Consider the following 22,301-nt stretch of genomic DNA (forward strand, 5'->3'; position numbering starts at 1 on the left):
ATATATATAATTTGCAAACAATGATAAACTTGATTTATCCTTCCAAAATTTGTGCCCCTTATTGTTTTCTTCTCTCATCGTTTTCCCTTGAATTTCAGAATAGTATTGAAATTATTCAGTCATAATCACCTTTATTTCACTCCTCATTTTCTCAGGAATCATTCTGTTATTAATCACTTCGTTCTTCATTCCAGGTCATCATTAAGTATCATATTGTGTGCTTGATTGAGATAGATACCATTTATCATGTCGACAAAGACATCTTTATTCCTAGTCACTAAGAGTTCTCATCAGGGGGCATCTTATCAGGGCAATTACACTGGATTTTTTTTTCTCCTGGGTCCTATTCATGTGATGAACAACATTAATAAACTTTTACATTGATTCTTCCCGTTATAAGCTAATTGTCTCCCATCAAGCGGGAACAAATTAGCTCACATTAATGGAGGTAACTCAGGTTTCACTGGCACATGCTCCCACCTATGTAATATAGAACAGATGTCACAAACTCAAAGCCTGTAGGTCATGTCACTTTGGCATGCAAAGGATTTTAAAATACTGTTTTGAATTAGTTACCATGTTAAAAATTAGGAGATTTCAGATAAGAATTCTAATTTCTGGTTCCTCTTTGAAAAATCATGAGATCTGGCCATGCCAGTCCTGCATTTCCACATGGCCACAGTGAGCTGAGGCTGAGCCCCAGGGGCCTCCCTTAGAGTTCTCCTCATTTACCACATTAGCATCTTCTCCATATCCTTTTGTCTCCATATCCTATTGTTTCCCAGATATCAGAGTTAAGGGTCAGATTTTTGTGTTCGTGCAATCACTTTCCTTATAATGAAATTAGGTGAAAGGGAAATATTTCATGTAATTATGTCTCTAGAAAATGTAGGAAAAATAAAAGTGGCCAAGAGGGCTATGTGCTTCAAGATTAACAGGACAATGCTTAGTGAAAGTACACTGGTTAGTGAAAGTGAAGAATATCCTTATAGGTTTGATATAAAAGTGTGTCTGATGGTAGAATCAGATATAAGATGCCAACAGAAAAGAAATCATGAAAAGAACATGGAAAAGCTATACAGGGAGAGAAAACTTATTGATCTGGTGGGAACAAAAGACTGAAATTTTACCAGTTTCTTTAAAGTGGTACAGAGTATAAACAATGCTGTTATGAAATGTCATATTATATTAAGGAAACTTCATCTCGTTGACCTGCCTGGCCTTTGGAGATTATTTGAGCTTCCTGATCTCTGCTCCAGGTCCTCTAGATTCTTTCAAAGTCTCCTTGGTTATTGCTGAGGGTCCCCAGGGCCTCGCACACCCCAGGGTGCAAGGCATTGTGATTCTAAAGCAATACTTTATGGAGCCAGAGGCCAAGTGTGGTTTTCCCTATCCTCTCATGTCCTTGTTTCGATGTTGTGCTCCAGCTCACAAAAACCCTAATGAAAACAGACTTTTTTTTTGCTTATCTCTGAAGTTGTTTTCCCATAAAGTTCAGATGCCAACCTGTGAAGCTATATTAGTCAGCTTTCCTTTTACTGGACACAATACTCAACACCCGCAATTTAAAGATTGAGAGGTTTAATTTGGCTCATGGTTTCAAGTGATTCAGTACCTGGTTGGCTGGCTCCAAGACAGAGCAAAAACAGTTAGTTCATGGTGGCCAGAAGCAGAGCAGAGAGGAAGGGGTGAAGGACCAGACATAGAGCCCAAGGCCACACCTGTATGACCCACCCAGAACACCCACAGAAGTGTGCTGCACTAATCCCCTGGGCAGATCCTAAAACCAATCTATTTGAAACTCCATCCTAATTGCCATACCATATCCCAACCCTTGTCAATTTCATACACAAACACATGTCCTTAAACCATACTTAATCTCCAAATAAAAACAATAGCAAGTTCGTAAGCGCATAACACAACTACTTGTATATAATCAGAAACACAATTACTTCCCCAAAGTTTCAATAATTTCAGCATTTTTCAAAAGTGCAAGTCCAAATCTCTCCTGAGACTCAAGGCAAACTCTTAGCTGTGAACCTTTACAAAGATCAGAAACAAATTATATAATCTCAAGGTCAATGGCATAGGGTAAAGATTTTCATACTGAATGGGAGGAATAGGAGGATAGAAAAGACTTGGACCAAAACCCAGCAGGTCAAATTTTAAGCCCTAGAGCTCTATAACCACCATTTGGGGTACATGGTAATGAGAAATCAGTTCTGAAAGCTTGGGCAGCCCTAATTCTATGGTCTTGCTGGTTGCGGCCCATGTGGCTTCTATCTTAGGCTGGCTCTGCTCATGGCCTGCAGCTTTCCTAGATAGATGTTCCAAATTCCTGGCATCTCTGACTTTCTGGGGAATCCACTGCACCTTCAGCTTCACTCCCTCCCAAAGACTTCTTGCTTAGTTTCCCAGGTCTTCCCCTGAAATCTGGGTGGCAGCTTCCCTCACCCAACAATCCTTGCATTCTGCAGGCCTGAAAAACCAACACTAAATAAACAATGCCTAGGTCTGCTTGAGCAGTAGGTGGACACCCTTGGACCATGGCTGAGGTACCTTCTGGGTTCCCAGATGATTGGGCACAGTAAAATGAACCCTGGGGAACCAATTCCCCAGGAGGTCCTTCTTAAGCAGGGGTCCCAGAAACTCTCTTCTTAAATGAAAGATTTACATTTTTGCACTCTTGAACCTGCTGATTTCTGATATTTCCTCAAGGCAGCTTTCTTCTTGTCCCAGTACAAAGTATAAGTACTTGGTTTCTTTTTAATGGCACTAGTTTTTTCAGCAACTATGCCTCTTTTGGTCCCAACTTTACATGTGGTTCCTTCTAAGCCAAAACTTAAAATTTTCAATTTTTTCTGTTCTGCCATTTGCTCCCCAAATCTCACTATATATCTGGATGACAACAGTCAGTACTGCCCATGCCACAACCCAAATGTTGGGTTGTCTTGATATTTCCTCTGCCAGATTCATCAATGTACTACTCTTAGTCTCAAGAAATGGGCAAAATGTAGACCAATTTTCTGCCAGTGTATAACACACATGGTCTCTAGTCTAACTGACAATAAAGTCCATTATCCCAACTGAAACCTCCCGAGACTTGCCTTTACTGTCTACTTTTCTATCAGCATTCAAGTCTTCCGACCTCAGACCAGAATCACCCATCAATTTCTTCTTACAAGCATTCTAAGGCTCCTCTAGTCAGCATCTCCAAACCTTTCCAAACTCCTGCAAACTAGTTCCAAAGGCTTCAAACTACATGATTAGATACAGTTACAGCAACAACCCCATTGTGGGTGCAAATTTTCTGTATTAATAAGCTTTCCTGTTGCTCAACACAATACCCATCATCCACAGCTTAAGGAGAGATTTTATTTGGTTTATAGTTTCAGGAGATTCAGTGCATGGTCAGTTGGGTTCAAAGCAGACATATCATAGTGGAATGATGTGGTGGAGCAGAGGTTCATGATGGCAGGGAAGTAGAGCAGAATAGCACCAGAAAGATGGGGCAAAGGACCAGACACGGACCCCTAGAACCATACCTTCTATGACCCACTTGGATATACACAGAAGTGTGCTCCACCAATTCTTGGGGCCAAACCCAAAAGCAACCAAGGTGATACTCCAATCTTATACAGAGGCTGATCTGGGACAGAAGTACCACCTTTTCCAGTAGCAATACAAAAAGGCTAACTTGAGAGCAATGGGAGTGCAAGTTGGCCCCAACTCCATCAGCTTCTCCCATATGTTTGATCTAAATTTTAAAATGGTCACCTTTCAGAGAAATCTTAAACCTCTCTTAGGTTTCTCCTATTAAGAAGACTCCACTGCAGGTCTCTCTTCGTTATATCCCAGGACCCACTGATAAGCCTTTCCTTACAGATCTCTTAACTTTCAAAAGGTTCAAGGCACCCAGCAGTTGTTTGTGGGCAACCAGTCCAGTTGTGACATCAGATATGGCCACATGCCTTTAGGCTCTTCTAGGACATCAGAATTCCTTGAACAAATCCTACTTTGGCATGGCACATTACTATTTTATAGGCTGAACACAACTTGTGCCTATTTTGTTTCAGATTTTATATCTGTATTTTGGAGAAGAACTGATTTATAATTTTAATATATGGTTATGGGAAATTTTCAGAAGTCTATATAAGATTTACACCTTTTAACTCTTGAATTTTTAAAGTTATATTTTGACATAATTTTGGATTAATGAAAAACATTGCAAATGCAGAATCCCTAAAAAGCTTTTGCCCATCTTCCCCAAATACCAGCTTTATACATAATATATATTATTGAAATTAGAAAATCAGTATGGATATAATCAAATTTTATCAATGGTCCCACTAAATGTCCTTCTTCTGGTCCAGGACCCAATCAATACTCTCCCAAAACCCTTAGATTGTTGTATGACAATCTGTGACACAATTTTCTCAATCTCTGTGTGTTCTAACCTTGACAAGGTTGAAATTTTGTAAAATGACCCTCAGTCTGAGTCTGATCTATCTTTCTTTCTTTTTTTGTACCGGGAATCGAACTTGTGTCTTTGAGCTTGCAAGGCAGGCAGCAGAACAACTGAGCTAAATCCCCAGCTGTAGTCTGATTTTTCTTACAATCAGATCAAGGTAAGACATTTTAAGCAAGAATACTATAGAAATGCATATCTTTCTTGGTGCATCAAATCACCAAATGTGGTTTTACTTAGTTAGTGTCCTTATGGTGATGTTAACTTGGCTTAGTGTGTGTCTGCCTGGTTTCTCCACCATAAAGTTCCCATCTTCTTTTCACTATCAACTATCTTTCAGGGAGAGACTTAACTAAGCAAATATCCCATTTGTCATAGTCTGTCCAGGCTGCTCTAACAAGACCATAAACCTGGTATCAACAATATTTATTTGTCACAGTTCTGGAGGCTGGAAGTTAAAGATTAAAATAATGGTAGATCTGGTATACAGTGGTGTTTGTTCCTTGTGGGTGGCTCCTATTAAATATCCTCATGTGGTGAGCCATAATAGATACCCTGGGCCTCTTCCACAAGAACACTAATTCCAATCATGAGGAAATATCCCTCATGGCCAAAGCACATCTCCAAACACATCATCTCCTAATACTATCACCTTGGGGTATATTAGGTTTCAACATATGAACTTGAGGGGAGGGAACACAAATGTTCAGACCATAGCACCATTTATCATTATACTTTGGCCCACTACATTTAGGATCCACTGACAATTCTTTTATATTTATTTCTTGGTGTTTTTTGAGACAGGGTTTCACTATATAGCCCAGAATGGTCTTTTTTTTTTTTTTTTTTTTTGGTACTGGGGATCAAACTCCAGACCTTGCACTTGCAAGGCAGGTGGCAGAATCACTTAGCTAAATCCCGGCCCTAGGACAGTCTTGAACCCACAGCAATCCTCCTACTTCAGCTTCTCAAGTATAGGGTTTACAAGCATGTGGCACCATGCCTAACTTACTGACAATTCTTATCTGCAAAAATTATTACTGTGATGTCTACTAAATTGTGATTGTTTATGTCCATCATTCTTTCTGCACCATCACTGGAACTGTACGGAAAGGATTATCTCTTCTCATTCATTTATTTACTCCTTCATTTTTTACTTATTTATTTGTTTATTCATTTATGTCAGCATAGTCTTACGGATTTTTTAATTCTATAAGCCATATTCTAACCATTTATTCTAATCCATAGGCATCCTTATTTAGTATGTTACTCAGTATGTTCTGTATTTCACCACTGAGAGCCCCATGAAGCTAGTCCCTGTGTTCTTCTGACAAACCTCATTTTTTTGAGCTTTTATTGCTTTCTATTACAACAAGATGCTCTAGATTAATCTTGTTCTTTCCTTGTCCTGGATCTTTACTGGAGAATAACACTTAGGAACTAAGATCTGGGAGCTAGGTGTGCTCATCGTTGGTGGAATAGCATTACTTTTAGTCTCTCTCAGCAAACAGAGCAATGAAACACACACATCTGTATCTAGGTATTTTAATATCTATGCATCTATCTTGTGTGTGTGTGTGTGTGTGTATGGTCTTCATGATTGAATCCAGGGCCTTCACACTGAGTTACACTCCTAGCCTTTTTAAATTTTTATTTTGACACAGGTTCTTGATAAGTCTGAGCTTGAAATTGAGCTTGTGACCCTCCTGCCTCAGCCTGCCAGAATGCTGGGCATTATAGGCATGAACCACTGTTCATGGCTGTATGTATCTCTTAAAAACATGATGATATCTGTTTCCAGTGTAACACTATGATTCATTCTAGCCTTTTACTTTCCCTTATTTGTAACTTCTTTCATCAACACCAATAAACCTGGCTCTATGTACAATATATTTTACTTATTTGTCCAATCTTAGTAAACATTAAAAAAGAATAGCTAATGAATAAACCCACGAGAAACAGATTTACTACCTAGACTGCAGACCCCTCAAACAGCAAAACTATTATGATGTTGTTTGCTCTGCAGAATGTAATCACAAGATGTTTCCCCAAATGACTTGAGTTAGTTCTTTTCATCTCCACCTTCCTTAGTATGGTAATAGCGTTCATTTCCAATAGTTGGATTCATTAGTTACTGCTTGCATCCTATTTTGGTTTCCCACCATTTTAATTGGTTATTTATTTTTAGGGGGAATGGGCATATATAAAACATTACCTTGGTTCTAAAAGTCAGAACCAAGTTTTAAAAGCACCTTTGGAAAATTGACATTTCTCCTCTCTTGTCTACCGTAGTTCCTATTCCTTCTTTCATCCCATGCTATCCCCATCTACCTGGTATAGGTAACTAATTTCTGGGCTGTTCTTCCTACATTTCTTTTTGTACAAATGAGCAGATGCATGAATATTTTCTTATATCCCATTCCTTCTAATGAGAAAGGTATCACATTTTAGTCTTCATTGTAGTGTTTTTAAAAAGCATAGTACTTTAAATTCTGATTGGATGTCAGGACATGGATCTTTCCAAGAGAGAAATTCTTTGACAATTTCTAAAACTTCAGATGCATCTTTCCTTAGGTCAACTTTTGGTCATTTTTATCACACTAAGAAAGTTAAGATTTTGAGTAAAAGATGCAAATCTTTCTTCAGTTCACAGAAAATTTCTTCTATCACATATTTTATTCCCTCATTGTGGAATTCCTGGTATGTGTATTACATTTCTGAATGTAGCCTTCACAGCTCATCTTATCTCTAGTAGTTCTCATCTTTTCTCCTCTAAATTCTAGGACAGATTATTATTTTTATGCTCTAATTCATAGTCAGGTTTCTTTGGTTCCCAGTACTCTGTTCACCATCTCTTCTAAGCTTTAAATCTACCAAGCAAAAAATGTTTGCTAATCTCTGTTTGAAATTTCTTAACCACTTTACTACACCTAGTCTAACTAGTCTACTACACCTATATGGGAAATATCATTGAAAACACAAATGACAAAAGTTTAAACTTTCTTCCTTTTTGTGAAAATTTAAAGGATATTAATTTTGACTGTGTAACATTGTTTTGAAAGTCCAAATCTTTTTTTTTTTTTTTGTACTGGGATCAAACACTGGTCCTTGTGATCGCGAGGCAGGTGGTGGAACTTCTGAGCTAAATCCCCGGCCTGAAAGTCCAAATCTTTTTGTTTTTGTATTTTTAGTTTTTCTGTTTCCCATCCTTGCCAGAAGAAATCAGTATCTTCCCAAGAATAGCAGTTGAGGTGATTCTGCTAATCGTCATGAATATATAGTAAGGAATCAGTTAAGTAAATATGCAAGGAGAGGCAACCTAAGGTGGGCATTGGAGTGAGGAAGGGTAGGAGGTATGCAGGCCCAATGCAGACTTCCCTTTCTCACATATTATGTACTGAGATATAATTTACAAAGTGCGGAATATGCAACTTCTAAGTAAACATCTGTTTTAGTTTGGGTGTGGCTTGTCCCTCAAGGGTTCATATGTTGTAAGTTTTTTCTCCAACGTAAGAATGTGAAGAGGTGGTGAGACCAGCAAGCAATCAGGGCATAGATGTCTTTGGCTTGAGATTCCTGCTCAAGAGGGAAGTCTGGGCTGTAGGTTTGAGAAGGATCAGTGTAAAGGAAATGGATGAAACTGCCTGAGAGAAGCAGCCTCACATAAAACCTACAGCATTCCAGTCTTAGAGAGATGATGAAAGAAATAGGACCAGAAAAAGCAAACAGAAATAGTGCTTAGAGGTGGAGGAAATTCAGAAGCCAAAGGAGTAACTTCAAAGGAAAGATAATATCAAGTACTGTAGTGAAGTAAGAAAACATGAACAACGGATTTGGCATTTGGGGTTTCCTTGGTGACCTTCTTTCAGAGGATTCAGGAATAATGTAAGATAAGGAAATAGAAACAAAGCAGACTCCTCTTTGAAAACATTAGGCCATGAAAGAGAGGAGAGCCATTGCAAAGAGGCACTTTAAACAAAGCAACAGAAGAGCAAGGCATGGTGTACTTGCTTGTAACCCCAGCATTCTGAGAGGCTAAGGCAGAAAGATTGCTAGTTCAAGCCCAGCCTGGGTAATTTAGAGACTCAGCAAGACCCTGTCTCAAAGTAAAAAGTGAAAAAGGGCTAGGATGTGGCTCAGAGTGAAAGCCCTGGATTCAATCTCCAGTACTGGAAAAAACAAAAACTAAAACAACTACATAAAATGGTATGCAATTAGGTGCCTAACGAGTGACAGAGACAGCCCTGAGAATTCTTCAGGAAGGACTTTGGGACATTTCTGGGTGGCGGTCATTCTAAGTTCTGGCCAATAGATGGATGCCAGGTGCAGATTTGGCTGGGCTGTGAGAACAGGGAGACACAGGAAGAGCTCAGCATAGGAAGAGGAATAACATGCAAGTTCACATCTGGGTGCCAGCTGTTGGTGGAAAGGAGTGCCCATCTCAGGATTCAGGATGGGACGGAGTTGGCTTTGCCAGAAGCTCAGTTTCTCAGGGTGAACAATTCTGTTTCAGCTTTCTTCCATCTTCAGTTTTTGGAAGACCAACCACAAGGAAGTCCTTTTTTTTTTTTTAAACCTAAGAGGAAAAAGTCAAGCTTCCCAAAATTTCTCCAGCAGTTTCTTTACCCTTCAAAATCCAACATCTCAAGCTGCCAGACACTGCGTCTTTCTCACTACTCACCTGCTGATTCTAAAGCTGATTCTACCCTTTACTTCCTACCCTGGCCACCTCTGGGCTGCTTCCACCTTCTATCTCCTTCTCTTCCTCCAAATGCCACCATTTTTTTTTTTTTTTTTTTTTTTTTTGGTGTGGATAAAGTAGGGCCTGGGAAGACAGAAACCAGAGACCATGTCCCCTCACCCATTTGTGGGATGTTAGGAGGGCCCTTCCACAGCCACCTGGGGTGTGCAGTTGGGAATGGTGGATGGAGAAGTGGAAGATGATGGGCACTGAGCCTTTCCCATGTCTCACTACAGGCAGGAACTAGTCCTCTGAGCTCACCCAAGGGTACTTTCTGTTTCTCTGTCCATTTGAGGAAGCTGCTTTTTCTTGGTATTTAGGGACTCAGGAAAAGAAAAGTCATTGGTGTTGGCATCTCTCAAAGCCTCAGGTAGGGCTGCGGCTTTCACCAACGACGTATAAGCCCCGTGGCGGGTTTTGGATGCCTGGAACAGATATTGTGACAGAGTCCCATTCAATAGTGGAAGTGGTGATTTCAGACTTGCCCATTCTCAACCGTAGAATAAAAGTGCTAGTTTTTCATTGCAGGGGTTGCCTTTGCTGTAGCAAGCCCTTTTATTCTCACTTTGTAAATGAGGAAACTGAGGCACTGGGAAGTGCAGTGTCTTCTAGCGTTCCCTGACGAATCACTGCAACTCTTGGTGTAAGGAGGCCTGCCATGTTGTCTGTGGAGGAGAACAGGGCGGCAAGAAGAGGGTCAAGACTTGGGAAGCAGTAACTCCCCCAGTCCCTAACCCCGCAAGAAGAGACAGCCGGCCCTGGAGCTGCAGGGCTAAAGAGGGATGTGGGACCAGAGGCTGGAGGAGCAGTGCTTTAAGTCTGGATTGGCCGGAAATTTCTCGGGCGGTTCCAGTAGCAGGACGAGGGTCAAGGCGCCCGTTCACCCAGCGGGAGGAGCAGGCATTATAAGGGTTAAGAGCACCCAAAGAAAATAGAAGTAGGAGGAGGAAGTGGGGCACTGGGTAGCAGTGAGAGAAGGAAGCAGCTCTTCGGAGCTTCCTCTTTCTCCTCCTTCCCCGAAGCCCTCCCTCCCCCAGCCTCTTCCCTGCTCCGCCCACCTCCTCCCCCCGCGCCGGCCAAAATGTGCTTCCGCACCCCTGCCGAACCTCTCCTTACTTCTGGGGGGTCGTGCTGCTCAGCGCTGGCGTCCTTTGGCTACCAACAAACACCGGCAGGGCCTGTACCTCCCGAGAGCAGGCGGGCTCGGAGCCGGGAGATGTTCCTCAGAGGCTCCGCAGGTTCCGGACGGTGAGTCGTAAAAGGCCGGGGGCCAGGATGGCACCTGGCTGACCCAGCCTGGCCAGCAGGTGGCGCGAGAGGCCGGCTAGGCAGCTGGCCCCGCCCCCGGTCAAGCCCCGCCCCAAGCCCTCCGGCGCTGTGGAGGCTGGGCAGATGCTGCGACTCGCTGCGGGGCTCCAGCCAAGGCACAGCGTCCCCATCCTCACCTGAATTGCCGGGACTCGCCGCTGGAGAGGGGCTCGGCGCCCGGCGGGGACTGCAGGTGTGTGGCTGGGCGGCGGGACGGGCGCCGAAGGAGGGCACGCGTGGAAGCGCAAGGCAGAGCCAGAGCAGTTTGGGGACCGTCGGGGAGAGGTGTGCAGAGAGCCGCAGCTGTAGCAGGCAGGCTGGACAGAATCTGCCGTCTCCAGTCCGCGGATAGAGTCCACCGCGCAGGCACCGGATTTAAATCCACCTCGCGGATAATCCCGGAGACAGAAAGGGCATCGGGGCACTGTTCAGCATAACCTAGGTAGCTAGCGTTAGACGCCTCTATGCGGCCGAATATGTCCACAGCCTCCCCCTACCGTGGTTACAGACCGCTTTGGATCCTGAGGTCAAGGCGCTTACCTTCTCAGCAGGAGAACTCCGGGGTGATCATTGGCACCAAAGCTTCTTTGCCATCAGGACCTGGGAGTTGTGGGAAGCCGCCCAAGCGCCCTCTGTCAATCCCCAGCGGCCCACTGCTAGTGAGCGTGAATCCCCCGGACAGCGGAGTCCTAAGAAGTGCACGTTCTGCGCTGTCAGAGGATCCATGTTTACACAGAGTGTCCCCGCGTGCTATGTGTATGCGCGTGCGCGGGCGCCCTGGCCCATCCCAGGCAGGGGTAAATACCTAAGAAGTTCAGGACAGTAGGAGGAAGGAGACTGTTCAGAAGGGAAAAGGAAGGCAAGATGAAAGCAGCAGGATGTGGTATAAAGCGAGGCCTCTGGCAGAGAGGAGGGGTGTGTTTAGGCAAAAGGAGGGTAAAAAGTAGGCCGAGTCTGGCTCTAAGGACTTTTTCTGGATTACCAGACTCTGTCCTCCCGTCCCTGCTTTCCCTCTTCCTGCACTCAGGACCACCTGTAAGGCCTTGGTTCCCAGAGCTGAGCTGATTCCCTGGGATATTTGTTAAAACACAAGATTCCCTAGGCCCAGCCCTACAGCACAGCTTTCCAGGCTGGGGTCTAGAATCTGTATTTTTCAAAACATTTAATAAGCCCATAAATGACAGTACTGGAGGTTGAGAACCATGTGTGAAGTAGAAAAGAGACCTGAATTCCAAGTAGACCCAGCTGTGTGGCCCTCAGCATCTTACACCCCTGTGCCAGTTTCAGCCTCCTTTTTATCTGTAAAATTGGTTCTAATACTGATCTACAGGGCTGTGTGGAAAATTAAAGGAGACAAGTTTGATGAGCACAGATGCACATGGATGAAGCTTCAAGGCTGTTTGTAGAACGAGAGTGGGCATCTGGTGTTTCCTTGCTGCTTCTGGGTGGACTCAGTGGCGTGTCTTTGCCTAGGAGAAGGCCATGTTAGATGGTCAAGCTCTTTCTGTTTCAGGATAACCCTCCTACCTTTTGAAGCATAACTAACCAGGACTGTGGGGTTCTTTGTGTGCTGGGCCTCTGTGGGGTTCCCAGGTCTGCAGCTTAGGCGATGATGCATGATTCATTATCTCCCTTCCCCAAGCTTCAGTGGAAGCAGACCACCTTTGCCTCCCAGCTGTGCTTTTCTCTCTCCCATGCACTGCTTTCTGTTCCTTTCAAGAATAATGGCGGGCGTGGGGGTGTAGCTCAGTGGAACTGTGCCTGCCTGGTAAGCACAAGGTCCTGAGTTCGATTTCCAGTACTAAAAAAAAAAGAATAACAGTTGGGAAGCTACCTGGTACTTGGCAACAAGTCTCTTTGGTGTTGATGGTGCTGTAAGTGAGGAGGCAGGCGGTGAAGGCTGTGGGCATGACTGACTGGTGGAGCCTGCTCCATTCTGCTGGGTTAACCATTGATTAGGGATACTGCTGATGCTGGAGGAGGAGAGCCAGCAGCCTTTTGCCCTGAGCAGCTTAGGATCAGTAAGCTCCAGCCTGGATTCAGCTGAGCACTCAAGCGGGTAGATGTGGCTTTTGTTTAAAGAGAGGTTGATCTGGAAAGGCTTAGGGGAGACTCAGAAGACCTTTTTGGCTTCAGCTGGTGGGCCAAAAGCTTGAATCAATTTATTAAGAGAAGACGCCTCTAGAGGAATGTGATAGAGTGGTCACCTCTAGGTCAAAGACAAAGTATTTCATTTGATTTTTGAGCCTCTGGCATAGCTGGGAGGGATAGAGAAAAGACTCCACCTGGCTTCTGCCCAAAGGGAAGATAACATACTTCTACAGGAACAGATTACATATTAATAGGTTTCATCAATTTGAGGATTGCATGTTTTCCCATTTTAGCAATGCTGAAATCAAGATATGTCTTATCAGCTGTGATATCTTACAATTACAATAGGCAGCAGTAGTTCTTCCTAGTGGCACACACACAAAAAATAATGGTGCATCTTACAATTGATGGCATCTTAGATGATGTTAAATATGTACACAGATACTCACAGAATTATGTTGCTCTCATAGTTTGCCCACATTTTTCCAGTAGCTCTTTCTTGTAAACACCAAGTTTCAATATATCCCATTTTAAAGGAAATCTTTGTAAGATATATATAGCGAATTAGATCGATTCGGTAGATCTAAATCATGGTTTTGTGGTTGTTTGTCTGTTTTGGTGGTACTAGAGGTTGTACCCAGGGCCTTCTCACTAAGCTACATCTTCAGATTTTTAAAATTTTTTATATTGAGACAGTATCTCAGCAAATAGCTAAGTTGCCTAGCCTGGGCTCAAACTCACGATCTTCCTGCCTCAACAGCCTCCCAGAGTACTAGGATTACAGGTGTGTGACACTGTTTCTGGCTCTGATTTAATAATTTCTTGAAATTTGTATCAAATGGTTCCAATTTGCCATTCTCTTTTGTGCACTGGATCTGCTCAGGACACATTTTCTGCTCTTTCTCTTTGAACCTTCTTTGTGCCCTTTCTTCCTTTGGCTATGGCGTCTGGCACTGTGATAAGTACTTCATGTTCTTTAATCTTTACAGCCACACTCTGAAATGGCTACAACTACTGCTGCATTTTATAGACCAGGAAACTGAGGGTCGAGTCCACTCAACCAGAAGGTGCCAGAGCTGGGTTCCCTCTGGCTTCTGCTCTAGACCAGAGGTACAAGTGCGAGTGGCAGCAGATGTATGTCTGTGAGGGTCAAGTGCACACCCTGCCCTTCTGCAGCATGCACTGTGGCCCTTCATGGGTGTTTTCTTATCTCTTTGTTTGCTAGGTTCTGGATAATTGAGCTTATCCATTAAATGACTTCCAGATAATCAAGACATAGCTGTGGCAAAATACAAAGGAGGGGAGCTTATAACGGGGGAAAGTCAATGATATTAATGGCACAAAGCAGATAAAGGTCCTTCATGCATCTACTAAGTCTATAGTGGTGCCAGACTGGGCATTAGAGTTTACCTTCAGTGGGCCTCTAGCCTCTGGTGTCACTCCTGCTGCCATGTGACATGAGATAGCAAATCCAAGTTAGTTGCTTTTCAGCTGAAAACCCTGCAGAGCTGCCCTTACCATTTATTTGGTGAAGAATGATACCCATTATCATGGCTGCCAAGGCCTCCTGCCACCCAGCTCAGGTCCACCTCTCAAGCAGACCTCTCTGCATTTGTATGTGCTGTTCTTTCTCCCTAGATTTCCCTTCCTTCCCCCTACCTGTCTGGTGATCTGCAGAAACCTCCTTGATGTTGAGCTCAAACTTCTGGTCTTTCCCAACTGTCCTTCTCACCTGATAGCACTAAGCATCCCTCTTTCTGTCCTTCTGTAGCCTTCTGTGGCCTCCCACTGTGGCCCTGACTGCCTTGGGCTAAGGGGACTGACCAGTGAGTGATTTGGCACAGCCACTGGCTGCTCACTGGAATCTCCTGCTGGCATGAATCTCCCCAGGATCTCACAGGCAAGGAGCCCATCCATGCACACCCACAGAAGAAGCCGCCTGGATCCAGGGAGTGGTGTGCTTTTCATTTTCATGTCCTCCAGAGCCTCCTTGTTGCTGTTGTTGACCTAGGCAAATGAGCTTGTGGGTTTCCTTGAGGGGGCAGGGCTGGGGTATGAGGGCTCCATGTGGCTTCCAGCTTCTGCTTTGAGTGAGGTCGGGGGCCCTGCTTTGGCAATGACACCCCTACTCCCAGTGTGTTTGTGCCTCTCTGGAGTCCGTTTCCCTGTCTCTACGATGGAATTGTGGCACTGAAGGTCTCAGCTCCCCCCAGGCTCCTCATGCTTGGCTTCTGTGCTCAGTACTTTCGTGTGGTAAACCCTCTGTGTGTGGGCATGGGCTGGTCTCCGAGGACACTGAGCAGGACACAGTGCTCTTGCCCTCATGGGAATGACTGTCTAGGGGTCAAGCCACAAAACACTGAATAACAATCGTGAGAATAGGGTGATACTGTGAGATTGTGTACAGCAAACCTAATGCAGCATGGTTTAAGGAGAACCTCCCTGAAGAAATCATATTTGAGTTGGTAATTGAGAGGTATGAAATAAAAGAAAATATTGGTGATGATAACAATAACACATTACATTGAGAAGACCCTTGCTTGAGGCTCTTTGGGTGCATTATCTCATGTATTCTTTTCAACAACTCTAGGGGGCAGTACATGGGGTTCCTTTCCTAAGGGAATTAAATCACACAGCTGCTGGCAGTCACCTAATTCTGCCTCTGGTAGGGACCAGTGACTCATTCCCATGCTCTTCCTTCACCCCGTATTATGGACATTAGGGTCATAAATTCATTATGGGGGGTGGCTGTTTCCTTTTCCTTTTGCTAATCATCACTGAGCATGTCCCACTCAGAATCCTCTGCTTTTGTGTCTCCCATTAGTGGCTAAGGGAGGGGACTCAGGATGTAGCATTATGAAGCCCTGGGCTTGACTCCTAGCATCACAGAAAATAAAGTAAAATAAGGTTACATGTGTTTTTTTGTTTGTTTGTTTGTTTGTTTTTACCAAGGATTGAATTCAGGACCTTGCACTTGTGAGGCAGGCTCAGTGCCACTGAGCTAAATTCCCAGCCCTTGGTTACATGTGATTAAAAAAAAAATAGCTAAGGGAGCCCATCCCCAGATGCTCTTCCCCCTCCCCATTATTGCACTTTTATTCTCCCCTCTTGGAAACCTCTATTCTTATAAGGCTCAGAAACCCAACTCTTGATTTCTTGTGTCAATCAAGAAGTCATTGTCTGGCTCTCACATCTTTCTTCTTCATCCAAAGCTGTCCTCCCAGAATGATGAAGTCTGTGAAGACATATTACTTGGTGTTTAGTCTCAGTGTTTGTTCCTGCATAGTTTGGTGGTATGGGTTCTTGTCAGGCAAATCTTCACACAACCACTTCCACCCAGGCTGGCTGAGGTGGCCACCCTCCTCATGTTTTTTTGCATTTGTTAGATTACATCTGTACCTACAGATCTTCCTGAAGCGTCTCCAACTCTGTCTAGATACTGGGCCCCTTTGAAAAGCTGATGGAGGTGATAGATCAGTAAGCATATGTGTACATGCAAACGCACGCACATACACACACATGCACACACGTTCTCCCCCCTTCTCTCTCCTCCCCTACCCCTCTTTTAAAAAATTTCATAAAACCTCAAAGTCTTTGCCGATCTCTGCAGTCCACTAAGGAAATGGGCTTAATAAGCTGTGTTCTAGAAAACATGATTTTCTGTATGCTGATTTCTTTGGACAACCCTTAGCACAGTTCAGTAGGAGAGGAAGATGTTGTCAGAAGCAAACTTGGGATGATGATGGATAATTAAAACTGTTAAGACACCCCCAGTGACTCACTGGAGAACTTAAGGTGGCGTGGTAGGGAACTGAGCCCCCTGATTACACACCATGAGTGCATTTGTTTGATTTCTCATCGAGTTTAGAATTCAACTCTTTTCTCAGATGATTAATGAGTGTTACTTTTGGTAGTAGAGCCCTGACAAGAAGCCCTTCTACTCTGACCCCCAACTAGGGAACTAGATTTATGGTAGAACTGAGAAAATGCGCTTGTGGCCATTTGCATGAATAGAGACAATCTAGGACACCCCTGCTGTTTCTTTGCCACACGTGTGAACAACTTCTCATGTTCCCAGGGACTGGCGTGAGCTTGGGGCTTCATTTCTTTGATGTGGTCATGACTTTTTAGAAGTAAAGTGCTATATCTGAAGGAAGTTTTCTTCAATTCCTCATTTCTAAGAATTCTTAAAACATGAATGGATTTTAAGTCAAATATTTTTGTAAAAATCTTCTAGGAAAAATTTTCTCCTTGCAGTAGATTTTATATGACACATCATAACATTAACTCCCTTGTACCAAGACCTCTTTGCATTTCAGGAATGAAATCAATTTGGTCGAGGTGGATTTTGTTGTTTTCTGCTAATTCAGGGATAGGCTTGGTTTGCTCTGATCGTCTTTAGGATTTTGTGTGTGTGTGTGTGTGTGTGTGTGTCCGTGTCCCCTCATGTGTTAGTCAGTTTCCCATTGCTATAATGAATATTGAGATAACAAATGTATAAAGCAGAAAGGTTCAGTTTGGCTCACAGTTTGCAGGTTTCAGTCCATATCCATTGGCCCATTACCTGTGGTTATGCCAAAACAACACATCATGGTATAAATGTATGGTGGAGCCAAATCGGTCCACTGTGGGGTTCCTCTGTGCCCTTTGAAAACTTGCCCACAATGAGTTAAAGACCTCTCCCTCTTAAGCCTTCCAGTGCCTCCCAAAGCACCAAGCAGGGGATCAGACCTTTAACACAGTAGCTTTTGGAAGACATTTATGAGGCAAACTGTAGCTACTCAAGAGTTTGCCCTCTGTTTTCCTTAGTTGTGTTGCGGTTATCAGCTTTTGATAGGCTGGCTTTGCAAAATAGTTTGGATGCAATTCATCTTCTGCCCTCTGGACCAGAGAATAGGGCAGGGAAATGAGCTCTTCTTTGACAATTGAGAGAATGACTCAGGGGTTTAGTTCTTCTGCTGCTGGATTCTTGGCTTCCCACTGCCCAAGCTTCTCTTCTCTCTTCCTCAGTCCTCTCACGTGTAGACCTCAGTGTCCCAAGCTGACACTTGAAGGTCTCCTTTGATTCTGGCTTTCAACAGTCAGCCGGTGAGTCCTACCAGTCCATACTCTATATGCCCCTGAGTGTGTGGAAAGGGCCATTTCCACATGGAGCTGGCCAGGCCCACTGATGGGCACCTCGCTCTCAGGCGTGTCTTTGGTGGGAATGCTGATCAGCCAATCACTTTGTACCCAGAGAAAGGTAGCCAACGTGGTGAGGACACAAGTTGAAATGATTACAGTGGTGAAATATTTTCTCTGAGGAAATAACGGAGAGATAATATCTATCTTCAGATGTTTGAGCAGCATCCTTGGGAATAGGTGAATATCATTGTCCAGAATAAAAGGGATCAATACAGGGAAATTTCAAGGAAATAAATAACAACTTGCTAGAAGAAGCTTGGAGAGACTGCATTATGGTAGTGAGTTCCTTGTTGGGGGAAAGCATTCAAGGAAAATACTTGTTGGGTACTGTAGAAAGACAGCTGTGAGAATAGAATCCAGTTCTAGCTCTCTTGCTTGTACTGGCTTTTACACTGGTGGTATAAAAGTTGATTATTCTGAAAACATTTAAAATTTAAGAAGTTCAATGGCCTAGATTCCAAAACAGGGAAGTTCCTTACAAATCCTACAGCCCTTTTTCACAGCATGTCCCCCAGAGCAGGAGTACTGATAGAAAAGTGTACCATTTATGGGGGGAGAGCTGGGAGCTCCACTGAACACAGGGATCTTTGCCCATACATTAAACTGGGAATGTGAGCTTTTCTTGGGGTCTCTTGTTCTTGGCTTCTGTTGGTGAAGTAAATGAAAGGAGCCCTACTTCAGAGTCGTCTTGCTAGGTGGGTGTCCTATGTGCTGTCAACATCAAAGTACTCAGCCTCCTAGTTGAGCTGAGAATGAATGGCGTCTTATTCATGGGGCTTTCAAGCCAGCATTTCATAAGCCTTTGCATTTTGCATTCACTTCTGTACTGACATCTTAGGAGTTTCATTTTGAGAAAAACTAGAAGTTCAGAGCTCTCTTTGACTTGCTGTTGTGCTTTAGAGGACTCAGGGGATGGTGGTGTGATGTTTGGGCTGCAGGAGGGAATAGGTGACATGATTTCTGATGCTTCTCTCTAATTTCCTTCTCATCTCTCATAGCCTGTTGATACTCTGTCCTGTGAACTTCCAAAATTGCTTTTTGTGAGTAGCTTTGTAGGAGCTGCTCCAAGTGGCTGAGCAGAGAAGGGGACCTACTCCTTCCCTTCAGGTGCCCCTCTAGTGGAAGGACTCCCATGACTCTTCATCCCTCTTTAGACCATAATGGAGGTAATCCCCTCCCTTTATCCCTCTACTGGATGGCTTCTTCTAAGGTCACTGGTAGTTTGTGCTGGCAAATTCCATTGGCCTCTTCCTGACCTGAATCTTTCTTAGGAGTTTATATAACATTGGTACCCAAGACTCTCACCTGAAGCTTTTCCTCTTTCCACTTACTCCTCCAGCCCTTTCTTTGCTGGTTCTTCTTCTTGATCCTCCCCCCATGTTTCTCTCCCTCCCTGAACCCTTGTCTCCAAGGACATATGGGCTATCTTCACTTGGATTCCATTTCAGTGTAAACATATGCGTGGAGGCTGGCTGTATTCACAAGGCAGGCTTTCTCTGTGAACTTCTCCATTTCTGTCAAGCTGAGCCTAGACTCCCAGCCAAAGTCTTGGCGTCATCTCCGAGTGTACCCTGTGTCTTCCCTGTTCTCTACTCCCTGGCCTGTTGTGATGGAGCTCTCTCCATCACCATGGTTCTTGCATCTTGTCTCTCACTTCCCCATTGTTCTCTCTGCCACCCAGCTCAGCTTTCTTCAGTGTATACCTGCAGATGGGCCTTCTGGTCCACAGGCTCTTCCTTGGTCTGCTGGGAGATTCTGAGGAAAACTCCTTCATCACCAGGTTTGGATTCTGCACAGAGGAAGTCAAGTCCTTGGTCTTCTGTTCAGGGATGAAAGCCAAGTTCTACTCCATTCTTCACAACTACTCATCTCCTCCTCCAGCTGAGTGCCTGACTAGTTCTCACAAGGCCTAACTAACACTTGTCTTTCACCTCTCAGGATGAAGAAATCTTCCCAAGCATTTTGGTCAGTGGCAACCCCTGCCTCCCAGTGCCCAGCACAGGCCAGCACCTGCTGGTGTCCCATTGGTGTGCTGAATGAATGTCTGGCTTTCTGTGGACATTTAAAGGGGCATTAGGCATTGCCTTTGAGTAACAGCACAGGCAAATATCCTTCTCTGGGCTGCTTCAGACCCCAAAATCTCCCATGTTGAAACCCCTCTCTTTGGGGATCCTTTTAGCGCTCTCCAAGATAGTCATCTTAAAGACTAAATTAGTAGCTTAAAACTGAATTGCACTTTAAGACTAAATTAAGTAGTTCTCCAAGTCTGAGAGTAGGGGAAGCCCAGGAAACCTCCCCTGCCCCCCCTCCAAGCCACGCCCCGTCTGCAGAGGTTGTGGGGGGAAGTGTCTGTTTGCAACACGGTGTTTACAAGGCCACAAGGCGAGGGGCTTCCTGTCCTGCGCCCGCCTGGCAGGCTGTGGGGCATTCAGGAGCCACATTTTCAGGGGGAGTTTATCAAAGAAATGATTGGGGGGATTTCTGGGGATTCTTTGAGCATTTCCAGGAAGGTGCCTGACTCTGGAAGAGGTCAAGGGAGATGGAGAATACAAATATTTAAATTGAGAACAAATAAAGTATTACTAATAATTAAGATTGATTTTCATGTTGTCTTTACAGCTTTGCAAAAATGCAAAGCATTTCTTCTTATTTTATAGAGATGGCCTTTTATTTGGTCTAATGTGAAACTCTTTAGAATGAAATAGACTTCCTTCTCTCAGTCCCAAGCAGGAGCCAGAAGTTGGAGCAAAGAAGGATAAGGTTTTTGTTTTTGTTTTCTTTTCTTTTCTTGTTTTTGAAGGGGAGTCATACTTTGGAGGGGAAAGAGGGGTTTCAAGAGGAAGGAGCAAGCAGTGAAAAGGACCTTCCATTCTGATTCAGAATTCAGCCCTCTTTCCATGCCCACCTGACACAGGGGCCAGGCAGGTTAATACTGCCCTCCCTGCTTCCTGTAAGAGCTATAGCTGCCTAGGGGCACCCACACATCAGCCTGGAATTATTGCTGTATCACCTGCAAAAGCACAAACGTGTGCCCAGAGCCTCTTGTTTCTGGGCTCTGATGCAAATAAATGTCTGCAAAGGTCTTGGAAGGTGCTCCAGGATTTCTTGGTCCTGGGGATAGGGATATTCTCTATGTTCCCCCTTTAGCAAATGAGTGCTCCAGGAAAGGATGATCAGCCAATGGGGCCCACCCACACTACTGACTGCTGAAGACCCCAGGGTTGATTTCTTTTCTCTAATGGGTTTAGAGAAAGGATGCTGAGTGCGAGCTGCTCAGCTGCAGGGCCAAGGAACAAAGCCTCTGTGACAGTGACATGATGCTCTGCAGGTCATCCTGTGAAAATGTTGGTTTGTGTGCTATAAAGGGTAAAGGAAGAACAAGCAGTGATAACAGTGTGGCTTGTTAAGAGCCCAATAATAAAAATATGCTCTTTGAGAAAGCAAAGGTTGGCCTGAGGTGGGGTGGAGGATGGAGATGAGAGGTGGAGGTGACAAGACTAGATGTCTTCTTCTAGTAGATGTCAGGAAAATAATTTCTAGTTTTTTGCTTGTTTTAGTCGGGGTCTCAATATGTATTCTCTTGCTTCAACCTCCCGAGTGCTGGGATTAGATGTGGGCCAGCGGTCCCATCTTAGGGAAACACATTTCTGGACTTGTGAGGCCCAGGTGCTTAGGCCAAGGGACGTGAGGTATCGGGGGCTGGGTCACCAGGTTGTTCTGGGAGGTGCTCTAGTTAGAAGAACCAGATGCGGGGGGACTTGTGGAATCGACAGAAGCAAGCCCTTGACCCTGGGCCATGTATGACACATAGAACAGCAAGGAGGTAGCAGCTTCCCACTCCTCTTATTCTGCCCCCCCTCCACCCAAGCACCATCAGGCTAGCATGGCCCAACATTGGCCTCGGAGACAGATGTGGTTTGTGGAAGATGCCCCTTTCTAGACCTAATCTTGTCTCACTCTTTTCCCATAGAGGCTCCTCTCTAGGGAAGGTCAAGGGCTTGGGTTGGGGCCGTGCTCACCATGTAATAATGGCTGCGAGTCCACCTTGGGTTCAGAGTTCAGGCCCCTCAGAGAATTCCCTCAGCCTCTCCCACCCATCCGGCATTTTCAAAGATGAGAGATCGCTTCTCATTGGCTCTTTTACTCCTAAGATCTGCTCAGTAGAGGAGGCAGTGATACTATTTTATTACACTACTTGCTTGATCTCGTTTAAGGAGGAAATGTTTGGGAATTCTCAGAACTTATTCTCATGGTACCATCTTTTCACAACTAACTAGCCACCTAATTCAGTGCTCCAAAGAATGTGTGGCCTTTCTTTAATCCTTGCTGTCGCTCCCTCTAGAGTAGGATGCGCAGAGGGGCGATCCATACAGAAAGTTTAGGCTGCTTCTCTGAAGGATGACTTCAGCTTTTGCAAGGTGTCCTCTCCCAGGGAATTTCAGGTGCACCATGTAGTCTCTACTTAAGGTCAGACCATCACCAAATCAGGGGGATATCTACCAGTTGTGA

General features: G+C 44.4%; 1 protein-coding gene and 1 long non-coding RNA gene across 3 annotated transcripts in view; one reads left to right on the plus strand and one right to left on the minus strand.

The window, feature by feature from the left end:
* Positions 1-9,147: 9,147 nt before the first annotated feature.
* Positions 9,148-11,290, minus strand: LOC104855893. Its single transcript, XR_778501.3, has 3 exons — positions 11,058-11,290; positions 10,326-10,955; positions 9,148-9,874 (listed from the first exon to the last, which is right to left on the minus strand). It is a non-coding gene; the product is annotated as an uncharacterized LOC104855893 (long non-coding RNA).
* The window catches only part of Pik3r5 (phosphoinositide-3-kinase regulatory subunit 5), a 65,146-nt gene continuing 53,248 nt past the window's right edge, over positions 10,404-22,301 (plus strand). Inside the window, exon 1 of one of the 2 annotated variants that reach the window (XM_010614971.1) lies at positions 10,404-10,457. The gene's annotated coding sequence lies outside the window, so the exon portion shown is untranslated. Of the gene's footprint in view, positions 10,458-10,585; positions 10,711-22,301 lie in introns of those variants that run through there. The other variant, XM_010614968.2, reaches the window with a different exon arrangement.

Source organism: Fukomys damarensis, unplaced genomic scaffold (assembly GCF_012274545.1).
Source record: "Fukomys damarensis isolate Sample0158 unplaced genomic scaffold, DMR_v1.0_HiC HiC_scaffold_13, whole genome shotgun sequence".
NCBI lineage: Eukaryota > Metazoa > Chordata > Mammalia > Rodentia > Bathyergidae > Fukomys > Fukomys damarensis.